We start from the raw sequence: 9,053 nt of genomic DNA on the forward strand, positions 1-9,053 counted from the left end.
AAAGTGGGAGAGTCTTCACCACCCCCGAGTTCACATTCCAAGATGGCTGCCCCGGTTGTAAACAGTAGAAGAGAGCTCTGTAAAAATTCGTAGCACTTCATTCTAGTTTTGGTCACACTAAATCAGTTGTATGCAAGTATTGTTCGGCATATTTATGCTGCTATAGTGTAATTTACATTTTTCATGTGGTATATGCGAACTACAAACTTGTTTAACTACTTTGTAACTGGAACGCTGATAACTCGGCTGTGACGTTATTCCCAGTTCCGAGTTCCGACTTCCGAGGTAAATGGAACGCAGCATATGTCTGCTGATTTTATGTCTGGTGTTAATTTGCCGCAGGGACGGATGGTGGAAATGACAGTAGCCTCTGGCTACAGCCGTGAATATTTACACTTGTGTTCATTAATATGTACAGTCCCTGTTCGACAAATAAAGTCAATTGAAAGTGAATTGAATTGAATATTTGCCACAGACAGAAATGCAGCTACTTTTCTCCACTGTATTCCAGATGGGTTGTTTCCAGGTGAATTAATTCCTCTCACTCTCTGAACATGGTTAGTATGTTGAATGAATGAACCAATGAATTTTTATTTCGAACATGTATATAAAAAAAGAAAAATAAAAAAGTAAACAGTAACATCTTCACATATGTTCGAAAAAATGAGTAGGAAGAAGTTTACACTTGTTCCTAGTTCCTACCCCTTTATAACTCTATGGATTTACATTATTGCTATTATTATATCTACACAATATCCATATAAATATAGTCTATACCAGGGGTCGGCAACCCAAAATGTTGAAAGAGCCATATTGAACCAAAAACACAAAAAACAAATATGTCTGGAGCTGCAAAAAATCTCTTGTAAAAAAAGTCTTTTATCAGCCTTAGAATGAAGGCAACATATGCTGCATGTTTCTATATTAGTTATAAATGGGGGAAGATTTTTTCATTATGCACTTCGAGAAAAAAGTAGAAATGTCGAAATTAATGTTGAAGTACAATCTTGAGAAAAAAGTCGAAATGTCGAGAAAAAAGTCGAAATATCGAGAAAAAAGTCGAAATGTCAAGATTAAATTTGAAGTACAATCTTGAGAAAAAAGTCGAAATGTCGAGAAAAAAGGTCAAACTTTCGTGAAAAAAGTCAAAATGTTGAGAAAAAAGTAAAAATTTCGAGAAAAAAAGTAAAAATTTCGAGAAAAAAAGTAAAAATATCGAGATTAATGTTGAAGTACAATCTCGAGAAAAAGTCGAAATATTGAGAAAAAAGTCAAAATTTCGAGAAAAAAGTCGAAATGTAGAGAAAAAAGTCAAAATTTAGAGAAAAAAGTCAAAATTTAGAGAAAAAAGTCGAAATGTAGAGAAAAAAGTCAAAATTTAGAGAAAAAAGTCGAAATGTAGAGAAAAAAGTCAAAATTTAGAGAAAAAAGTCGAAATGTCGAGATTAAAAAGGAAAGGCAAAAGGAAGAAAAAAAGAAAAAAAAAGGAAAAAAAGAAGAAAAGAAAGGAAAAAAATAGAAAAAAAGGAAAAAAAGAGAAAAAAAAGGCAAAAAAGAAAAAAGAAGAAAAGAAGAAAAAAAGGTAAAACATTTTTGTAAAAGCTCCAGGAGCCACTAGGGCGGCGCTAAAGAGCCACATGCGGCTCTGGAGCCGCGGGTTGCTGATCCCTGCTCTATATAAATACTACGTAAACATGACTATTATTACATAATTATCCATATAAGTATATAGAAAATATAAATACTACATAAATATTATATCAAATATTATATCAACATATAGAAAATACAAATATTATATAAATCTATATAAATATACACTATATAAACTACATAAATATCCCTATAAATATATATGTGCTACATTACCTAATAAATATATAACATATATTACATCATTTTAACTATCCCTCTCAACAGATAATATCCAGGACTGTCTCAGAAAATTAGAATATTGTGATAAAGTTCTTTATTTTCTGTAATGCAATTAAAAAAACAAAAATGTCATCCATTCTGGATTCATTACAAATCAACTGAAATATTACAAGCCTTTTATTATTTTAATATCAGGTAAAGTAAAAAGAGGAGATTAGAGACTGGACAAACAAAGTTAAAGAAATTTCATTTAAGTTCATTCATAAATTCTTTCCTACAAATGATCACATTGTAAAAAGATTCAAAAGAAATATCGATTCAAACTGTACTTTTTGTTCTACAAATTGGGAAACAATGACTCACTTATTCTGGCTTGTTCAAACTTTTTGGAGTGATATGTGTCATTTTGTGTCTGAAAGCTTTGAAACTGATTTCAAATTATTTTGGAAGGATGTGTTTGTTGTTTGGTGTTTTTGACCATGTTACGATTAGAACAAAAGCCAAAAGAAACATTTATTATTCATTTGTTGATTATCCTTGCAAAATTCCACATCCACAAATCCAAATTCTTACACAAAAAACCCTTTTTTTTTACTTTTCATTGTGAATTAAATCAGTATCTGGACTCTATTAAGTTTTCTACTAATTCAAAAGCATCAAAACCATAAATGTATGTAAAAGTTTTGGCTTTCTGTTATAATTTCATCCCCCTGGCTGGTTATAATGTGTTTTTATTTGAGTTATACTCTTTATATGTTATAATTCAACTTGTAACTGCATAATGTGAAGTTTTGTTATCATTGTACTTTTTGCAAATGTTAATAAAAAAGAAAAGAGGAGATGAGAGAGTAAAACAAAACATCACTGATGTGACACCGACAGTTGTGCAATTGTGGCTAATATTATTTTTTACATATATACAATTGATAAATCAGTGTCTCTCTTGGTTAATGTCCTTCTCTTACTGGCTAAATATCATTTACACTGATGTAAGTGGAGAAAAACGAAGCCTCTTTCCAATGTTTTTAAATGATTTCTAAAGTTTTTTTGTCTCTATAAAAAAAATTAAGTCAAATAACTAAAAAAATGATTACAGTTTTTCTCGATCGTTTTGGCCCATTTTTCCATTCACAGTTTACTTTTTCAAAACAGCTCACACAAAGCCCTTAACCCAGGGGTCGGCAACCCAAAATGTTGAAAGAGCCGTATTGGACCAAAAACACAAAAAACAAATATGTCTGGAGCCGCAAAAAATGCAAAGTCTTGTACAGTATAAGCCTTAGAATGAAGGAACACATGCTGCATGTTTCTATATTAGTTATAACTGGGGGAAGATTTTTTTTTTCATTATGCACTTCGAGAAAAAAGTTTAAATGTTGAGAAAAAAGTCAAAATGTAGAGAAAAAAAAAGTCAGAATTTCGAAAAAAAAAAAAAGGTGGAAAAGTCGAGAAAAAAGTCGAAATTTTGAGAAAAAAGTCGAGAAAAAAGTCAAAATTTTGAGAAAAAAGTCGAAATGTCGAGAAAAAAGTCAAAATTTCAAGAAAAAAGTCAAAATGTTGAGAAATAAGTCAAAATGTTGAGAAATAAGTCAAAATGTTGAGAAATAAGTCGAAATGTCGAGAAAAAAGTCGAAATTTTGAGGAAAGGGAATAGAAAAAAAGAGAAAAAAAGGAAAAAAGAAGAAAAAGAAGAAAAAAGAAAAAAAAAGGAAAACATTTTTTTTTTTTTTTTTTTTTTAAAGCTCCAGGAGCCACTAGGGCGGCGCTAAAGAGCCGCCCTAGTGGCTCCTGGAGCTTTTTCAAAAATGTTTGACCTTTTTTTCCTTTTTTCCCCCTTTTTCTTCTTTTTTGCTTCTTTTTTTCTTCCTTTTTTTCTCTTTCTTTCTCTTTCTTTTCTCTTTTTTTCCTTTTTTTCTTTCTTTTCTTGTTTTTTTTTGCTTTTTTCTTCTTTTTTTCCACACCGTTACTCGAAAAATTATGAACCGATTTAGAAAGTTGTAGGCCCTGAATTTAATTACAGTCCTGCGGCTCTAGAGCCGCAGGTTGCCGACCCCTGCCTTAACAGAAGCTGAAATAACCAAAACACTTTATGATGTTTGCAGAATGACACCACTTTCTCAAAACTTGTCACACATCCATCAAAACCAAACTTTTCCATCAAAACCTAAAATCTTTTCTCAATTGAACATGTATGTTTTCTCATTTATTTAACAATGGATAACAAAATTGAAACCACAGCTATCAATATCCACTTTTGTTCAACACCCTCATAGTATTGATTATTTTACAACTGACAACATACTACAATCTGGGTTTTGTATTGAGCACTCTAACTTAGTAATATAACTTAGAAATATACTGTCACAGAGTATTTACAGTAAAATCAGAAAATGTGTGTACAGTAAAATATTGTAGATGTGTTTTGTATTGCTGAAGTTCCTGTCAACACCATTGATTTACATTTGTTCTACTGTGTACAAAATGTCAAGATTCTGACAGAAAAATATTTATTGCAGTACTTGTCACATGCACATACTGTAAGCAATCAAAATGACAGGGTTCAATATGCAGTACAACAAAAGTCAATTCTCAAAGAAAGTACTGTAAAATGTGTCTTTTTTTCGACATTTTGACTTTTTTCACGAAATTTTGACTTTTTTCGCGACATTTCGACTTTTTTTCGACATTTTGACTTTTTTCACGAAATTTTGACTTTTTTCTTGACATTTCGACTTTTTTCACGAAATTTTGACTTTTTTCTCAACTTAGCAACTTTTTTCTCAACATTTCGACTTTTTTTTTGACATTTCGACTTTTTTCTCGACAATTTAACTTTTTTCTCAACATTCCGACTTTTTTCACGAAATTTTGACTTTTTTCACAAAATTTGGACTTTTTTCTCGACATTTCGACTTTTTTCACGAAATTTTAACTTTTTTCTCAACATTTCGTCTTTTTTCTCGACATTTCGACTTTTTTCACGAAATTTTGACTTTTTTCACAAAATTTGGACTTTTTTCTCGACATTTCGACTTTTTTCACGAAATTTTAACTTTTTTCTCAACATTTCATCTTTTTTCTCGACATTTCGACTTTTTTCTCGACATTTCGACTTTTTTTTTTGACATTTCGACTTTTTTCTCGACAATTTAACTTTTTTCTCAACATTCCGACTTTTTTCACGAAATTTTGACTTTTTTCACAAAATTTTAACTTTTTTCTCAACATTCCGACTTTTTTCACGAAATTTTGACTTTTTTCACGAAATTTTAACTTTTTTCTCAACATTTCGACTTTTTTCACAAAATTTTGACTTTTTTCTCGACAAAATGACAGGGTTCAATATGCAGTACAACAAAGGTCAATTCTCAAAGAAAGTACTGTAAAATGTGTCTTTTTTTCGACATTTCGACATTTTTCACGAAATGTTGACTTTTTTCTCAACTTAGCAACTTTTTTCTCGACATTTCGCCTTTTTTTTGACATTTCGACTTTTTTCTCGACAATTTAACTTTTTTCTCAATATTCCGACTTTATTCACGAAATTTTGACTTTTTTCGCGACATTTCGACTTCTTTTTCGACATTTTGACTTTTTTCACGAAATTTTAACTTTTTTCTCAACATTTCGACTTTTTTCACAAAATTTGGACTTTTTTCTCGACAAAATGACAGGGTTCAATATGCAGTACAACAAATGTCAATTCTCAAAGAAAGTACTGTAAAATGTGTCTTTTTTTCGACACTTCGACTTTTTTCACGAAATTTTGACTTTTTTCGCGACATTTCGACTTTTTTTTCGACATTTCGACATTTTTCACGAAATTTTGACTTTTTTCTCAACTTAGCAACTTTTTTCTCGACATTTCGACTTTTTTTATTGACATTTCGACTTTTTTCTCGACAATTTAACTTTTTTCTCAACATTCCGACTTTTTTCACGAAATTTTGACTTTTTTCTCGACATTCCGACTTTTTTCACGAAATTTTGACTTTTTTCACAAAATTTGGACTTTTTTCTCAACATTTTGACTTTTTTCACGAAATTTTAACTTTTTTCTCTCAACATTTCATCTTTTTTCTCGACATTTCGACTTTTTTCACGAAATTTTGACTTTTTTCTCAACTTAGCAACTTTTTTCTCGACATTTCGACTTTTTTTTTGACATTTCGACTTTTTTCTCGACAATTTAACTTTTTTCTCAACATTCCGACTTTTTTCACGAAATTTTGACTTTTTTCTCGACATTCCGACTTTTTTCACGAAATTTTGACTTTTTTCACAAAATTTGGACTTTTTTCTCAACATTTCGACTTTTTTCACGAAATTTTAACTTTTTTCTCAACATTTCGTCTTTTTTCTCGACATTTCGACTTTTTTCACGAAATTTTAACTTTTTTCTCAACATTTCGTCTTTTTTCACAAAATTTTGACTTTTTTCTCGACAAAATGACAGGGTTCAATATGCAGTACAACAAAGGTCAATTCTCAAAGAAAGTACTGTAAATGAAACACAATGAAATGAAACCCTGTAAATATGAAAAAAATAAAAATACAGGAAAATTACGGATTGTCGACACGGGCCTGACGATCAGGCCACATGTTCTCATCCACGTCCTCCTCCATCCATGCTTGGTGTCAACTTCAAGCTATTGACCTCTTTGATAGGTTGAGGACTACTTGCTTTGTTTTGCAAAGAGAGTTCACACAGGTGCTGATAATTGTTAGAATTGAGAGAGCAGTTCCAATTGGCTGCTACAAAGTGTCTGCAATGTGTTGCCATGGTAAATCAGTTATGTTTTGTGTCTCTTTGTGAGAAGTGTGTTAACTGTTTTGAAAAGTGTATTACAGTAAAAGTCAAAGAACATTGTGTGAAAGCAATGAGAAATAGTTACTGTAACTGATTCGCCAGAGAGGACTCTTGCTGTGCAAAGAAGGTGTGAGCATTAGATAAAGTTGACCCATGATGTGCAAAATGTGTCAAAGCAATCGAGAAAAACTGTAACCCTTGAGCTGTGTTTGGGTCAAGGGAGGAGGAAGGGAGAGAAGAAGGAAGGAAGGAAGGAAGGAAGGAAGGAAGGAAGGAAGGAAGGAAGGAAGGAAGAGAGGAAGGAAGGAAGGAAGTAAGAGAGGAAGGAAGGAGGAAAGAAGGAAGGAAGGAAGGAAGAGAGGAAGGAAGGAAGGAAGGAAGGAAGGGAGGAAGGAAGGAAGGAAGAGAGGAAGGAAGGAAGGAAGAGAGGAAGGAAGGAAGGAAGAGAGGAAGGAAGGAAGGAAGGAAGGAAGTAGGAAAGGGAGGAGGAAGGGAGGAAAGAAGGAAGGAAGGAAGGAAGGAAGGAAGTAAGAGAGGAAGGAAGGAGGAAAGAAGGAAGGAAGGAAGGAAGAGAGGAAGGAAGGAAGGAAGGAAGGAAGGGAGGAAGGAAGGAAGGAAGAGAGGAAGGAAGGAAGGAAGAGAGGAAGGAAGGAAGGAAGAGAGGAAGGAAGGAAGGAAGGAAGGAAGGAAGAGAGGAAGGAAGGAAGGAAGGAAGGAAGGAAGGAAGGAAGGAAGGAAGAGAGGAAGGAAGAGAGGAAGGAAGGAAGAAAGGAGAAAAGAAGGGAGGAAGGAAGGAAGGAAGAGAGGAAGGAAGGAAGGAAGAGAGGAAGGAAGGAAGGAAGAGAGGAAGGAAGGAAGGAAGGAAGGAAGTAGGAAAGGGAGGAGGAAGGGAGAAAGAAGGAAGGAAGGAAGGAAGAGAGGAAGGAAGGAAGGAAGTAAGAGAGGAAGGAAGGAGGAAAGAAGGAAGGAAGGAAGGTAGAGAGGAAGGAAGGAAGGAAGGAAGGAAGGGAGGAAGGAAGGAAGGAAGAGAGGAAGGAAGGAAGGAAGAGAGGAAGGAAGGAAGGAAGAGAGGAAGGAAGGAAGGAAGGAAGGAAGTAGGAATGGAGGAGGAAGGGAGGAAAGAAGGAAGGAAGGAAGGAAGAGAGGAAGGAAGGATGGAAGGAAGAAGGAAGGAAGGAAGGATGAGAGGAAGGAAGGAAGAAAGGAGATAAGAAGGGAGGAAGGAAGGATGGATGAGAGGAAGGAGGAGGGAGAGGAGGAAGGAAGGAAGGAAGGAAGGAGGAAGTGGAAGGTAGGAAGGAGGAGGATGGAAGGAAGGGATGTAGGTAGGAGTTGTGAAGGGAAGAAAGAAGGAAGGTAGGAAGGAGGTGTAGGGGTTTGGTTGGGAGATTGGTAGGAAGGTTGGTTGGATGGTAGGTTTGGTTGGATGGATGGTAGGTTGGTAGGTAGGTTGGTTGTTGGTTGATGGTTGGTAGGTTGGTTAGGGTGGTTGGTTGATAGGATGGTTGTTGTTGGTTGTTGGTTGGTTGGGGGTTGTTGGTTGGTTGGTGTTGGTGTATGTTGTTGGATGGTTGGTTGGTTGGTATGGTTGGATGTTGATGTGGATGGTTGGATGGAGGTTGGATTGGTTGGTTGGTTGGTTGGTTGTTGAGGTGGTGGTTGGTTGGATGGTTGGTTGTGTGGTAGGTTGTTGGTTGTTGGTGGTTGGTTGGGTGTTGGTTTGGTGTTGGTAGGTTGGATGGTTGGTTGGGTGTTTGGTTGGGTGTTTTGGTTGGTTGGTTGTTGGTTGGTTGGTGGTTGGGTTGGTTGGTGGTTGGTTGGTTGGTTGTTGGTTGTTGGTGGTTGGTTGGGGGTTGGTTGTTGGTTGGTTGGTTGGTTGGTTGGTTGGTTGTTGGTTGGTTGTTGGGTGGTTGGTTGGTTGGTGGGGTTGTTGGTTGGGTTGGGTTGTTGGTTGGTTGGGGTTTGTTGGTTGTGGTGGTTGTTGTTGGTTGGTTGGTTGGTTGGTTGGTTGGTTGGTTGGTTGGTTGTTGTTGGTTGGTTGTGTTTTGGGTTGGTTGTTGGTTGGTTGGTTGGTTGTTGGTTGTGTTGTTGGTTGGTTGGTTGGTTGGTTGGTTGGTTGGTTGGTTTTTGGTTGGTTGGTTGGTTGTTGGTTGTTGGGTTGGTTGTTGGTTTGTTGTGTGGTTGGTTGGTTGGTTGTTGGTTGGTTGTTGGTTGGTTGTTGGTTGGTTGGTTGGTTTGGTGGTTGTTGGTGTTTGGTTGGTTGGTTGGTTGGTTGGTTGGGTGGTTGGTTGGGTGTTTTGTTGTTGGTTGGGTTGTTGGTTGGATGGTTGGTTGGTGTTGGTTGGTTGTTGGTTGGTTGTAGGGGTTT

The sequence above is a fragment of the Cololabis saira genome, chromosome 23 (genome assembly GCF_033807715.1).
Source record: "Cololabis saira isolate AMF1-May2022 chromosome 23, fColSai1.1, whole genome shotgun sequence".
NCBI classification, from domain to species: domain Eukaryota; kingdom Metazoa; phylum Chordata; class Actinopteri; order Beloniformes; family Belonidae; genus Cololabis; species Cololabis saira.